The following is a 2,500-nucleotide window of genomic DNA, read 5'->3' as shown; positions in this document are numbered from 1 at the left end:
ACTCAAAACCTGCGTGACAATTTGCTCAAATGAATCCATGGCGCCATCGATTTGTTTACATTGATCATCTAAATCTGAAGTTAACTTGACCTGGGACCGGACGCAGTGTCAGGATCAGCAGTCGGCGTAGAGTTTATGAATTTATTAATTGTTGAAAAAAGAATGTTAGGTTTTATTTTTGTTTTCAGAAATTGGTCCAGAGAAGTGCGCTCGTCTGGCCATCTTCATTGGCCGAGCGCCAGTCGGAGGGAAGATGAAATCTCAGCAATTCGGCACGTGACCTCTTCCTGTGATAGCGATAGCCGTGAATGAGGGAGAAAAGGGGAGGGATGCAACCAGGAGGGTGTTTTCGGGGGTGTGTTCAAAGCAGGTGCTGGTGGTGTGCTTACGCCTGTGACGAGTTTGCCTCTATCTATGTGTGTGTGAGTGTGTGTGTGTGTGTGTGTGTGTGTGTGTGTGTGTGTGTCACCGGTGAGTGCACGGGACTTGTTCCAATTAGTTCTGGTGTAGGAGGTCGGAATTATATCGTAGCCCCTCCAAGCAGGGGAAAGGGCCCCGCAGCCACTTCTGAGTCCCGCAAGATACGCTCTCAGGAAGGTGCGCTCTCGATGGAGCTGGTCCTCGAAAAATGGACGTCCGGACACATGATTTATTTTAAAATGAAAAACGTCCCTTAAACGATCGATGAAATAAGGAGCACGTCATTTTGTCTTTCTCCAATAAGGACAATCCTTTATTTTAGGGGGGCCGATGGCAAGATTATGTGTGACATTAATCCCATCATTATGCAATGTATATTAAATATGGAAAGGGAGAGAGGCTCGAAATGTTCGGCCCGCCCACAACAGCCAGTCCAATTTGAGCCGACGCGCCCACCAACGCCAGCGGCCCGGCCGCCCCGTCGCCGGCGGTTCGACCCCGGCGTCAGGATCTCATAATGAATTTGCAGTTTTTTCCTCTGCCCGTCGACATTCTGCTGCGCGCCACCTCCTTTTTAAGCTCTTATGTTGTCTTCCAGGCTCAAGTTGTTGAGGGTGGCTCTCGTGCGATCGCCAGCAATCCTCCCGCAAAACTGTCAGGACGGGGATGCAGGTCGGGGCCGGCGAGGGAGGCAACTGACTCTCTGAACTTGTCGTTTGCGAGGGCATTTAGGATTCTTTTCTCGACAGTGTGTTTCTCACTTTAAGAGATTCGTTGATGTTATTTCAAATTTTTGATGTCTGATCAAAATGATATTTGATCTTATTTCATTTTCTTGTTTCCGTTTTGTAAATCTGTAGGAAACCATCTGGAAGATGTAAAATAGATTGAATTGAACTAGGATTTGACCTGGGTAGCCCATAGCCTTTTATTTTACTGAAATGGTTTGATGTATATTGTTTTATTAAATTCTCTTATTTTACTTTTGTAAATCTACATCTGCATGAACTGGACTTGTTTTTATACATTAAACCCTCGACTGTTTTACGCTCGTTATGCTGGATTTATATGGAATTTTGTACGGCTATATTTGTTTGTACCATGCTAATCTTTTCAAAAATTAAAAAAGAAAAAGGTATAAAACGTTCTGCTTTGGCTCTCTCTCAGTTTTAAACAACTTCAGTAATCAGTGGCTTCCTGTTTGTCTCCATATCGAGCCACCCGTGTTTACGGAAGATCTAAAAATAGCTGCGGGTGGAGGTGGTGGAGTCAGAGAAGTTCCTGGAGGTGCACGTCAACAACAGACTACTGGATAGGACGCACAGGTGCACTCGAGAGGAGGGTCAGGATAGATGGAACCTGCTGAGTAGGAGGAGGTGGAGGAGGAGGAGGAGGAGGAGGAGGATGATGTTCTGCTCTTCATCTGTTCTGCTGTTCTGTCAGAGAACTGCTTGTTCTGTCAATGTCCAGAGGACACGGCGGTCGCTCACCTTCCTCCTCCTCCTCCTCCTCCTCCTCCTCCTCCTCCACGTCGTCCCTCTTCCCCCCGCCTCCTCGTAACGGAGGGCCGGTCACCTTCCTCCTCCTCCTCTTCCCCCCTGTTCCTCCCTTGTCTCTCCACCTCGTCCCTTTTCCATGTCCTGCCTCCTCTTTGGTCACCCTCCTTCTCCTCATCTCTCCTCCTTGTGCTCCTCGTCCCGAGGAGGAGGATGGGGGGGGGTGGAGGGACAAGGGACAAGGAGGATGGACGAGGTGGAGGGATCAGGAGGAGGAGGAGGAGGAGGAGGACGTGAGATGAGGAGGGATGAGAAACAGATACGAGGAGGAGGAGGAGGAGGAGGTGGAGGAATGAGGGATGAAAAAGAGAGACAAGGAGGAGGAGGAAGAGGAGGAATAGGGACGAGGAGGATGGACAGGAAAGAGAGACGAGGAGGAGGAGGAGGTGGTGGAGGAATGAGGGATGAGAAAGAGAGACGAGGAGGAGGAGGAGCAGGTGGAGGAACGAGGGACAAGAACGAGAGACAAGGAGGAGGAGGAGGAACAGGGTGGTGGAACGAGGGACGAGGAGGATGGACAAGGT

This window comes from Zeus faber (assembly GCF_960531495.2).
Source record: "Zeus faber genome assembly, chromosome: 9".
Lineage (NCBI taxonomy): Eukaryota > Metazoa > Chordata > Actinopteri > Zeiformes > Zeidae > Zeus > Zeus faber.
This window is presented reverse-complemented; position numbering follows the sequence as displayed.